Genomic DNA, 1,293 nt, shown 5'->3' with positions numbered 1-1,293 from the left:
AGACAAAACAAAAGGTAGCAGTTACTGTATTGCAATGTTTTGGACATGTACTATGGTAATACTGTAATTTTTGTGTATGTACCAAGGTAATACCTTTGTATTAGGTTTTACATTTAAAACATTTACATATATTTTGTATTAGCCTAAAAGTTTTGGACATTTTCCATGGTAATTCCATGGTATTCTTTAAAGTACCTTTGAGTACCATGTAAAAAACAGCATAGAAATATGGTAATCATTCTGTACCACGGAATATATCAAGGTACCACAGTATTACCGTCTGATACTATCATGGTTCCCATCCCAGCATTTTTGTATTGGTAAACAAATGCCATATCCATGGTTATAAATAGTATACACATGTTTGTTTTGGATTTGACATTTTAGGGGCATCAATATCAACATATAAACTCCTGACCGACCTGGGCACGTACGTCCACTCAGAAAAGAACAGCTTCTCTGTGAGAGGTTTCTGTTACAGCAGGAGATATCGATGAGGCCAGAGGAGAACGGGACAGTTAATAGTCTACAATCGTTCTGACTGATGAACAGAAGGAACTTCTCACTGTGCGGTGACATTGACAAGGAGAGGACTAACTGATAAGTACAGCTGTTCCTAATGGACAACATGTTTTCAAAGACTCCTAGACGCCGTATGTGTGAACAGGGGTCAGTGACCGGTCATAGCATCCCAAAAGGTAATTTCTATCTCTCCAAAGCTCATCATGTCACCCAGCTACAAAAACCAGTAAGTGATTTAGACAGTGTACATTTGAAATGCCTGTCTATTTCCATCCAATGCAAGGATTCTGAAAGCAGATTTGCAGTTCCCAAGAGTATAGTGTGTGGAGGTTTCCACTTCACTGGCTTTCGAGCACACAGGTCCAACTGTAGCCACTCGTTGGTCGCCACATCCACAGGCTGACAACTCTTGTCACACAGGATTGGATGCATGTCATTTCGGCCTAATACCCATGACAAATGATTTAGCTGAGGCACTGATAAGTCAACAGCACTGATAAGTCGGGACGAATCATGATGGATCAATGCCAAAGTGAAGCATCTGGAGATTCTTCGGGTGAAGGGATAGGGCACAGGTGTTAATTAGAAAGTCAGACATTTGAGGTTGTCTAATGTAGGCAAATAACTTTTACTTTACTAATTTTCTTAAAAGTTGTGACACAAGAATACATTAGCACAACTTTTAATCGATGGCCTCGTGGGCAGAGCGTTGACATGTCGTCCCGTTGCGCTTTGGGTGTCCCGTGTCCAGGCTTGACCTGGACCCCCCCC

This window comes from Sinocyclocheilus grahami, unplaced genomic scaffold, assembly GCF_001515645.1.
Source record: "Sinocyclocheilus grahami isolate Dianchi unplaced genomic scaffold, SAMN03320097.WGS_v1.1 scaffold85.1, whole genome shotgun sequence".
Lineage (NCBI taxonomy): Eukaryota > Metazoa > Chordata > Actinopteri > Cypriniformes > Cyprinidae > Sinocyclocheilus > Sinocyclocheilus grahami.
Note: the sequence above shows the minus strand (reverse complement) of the source record.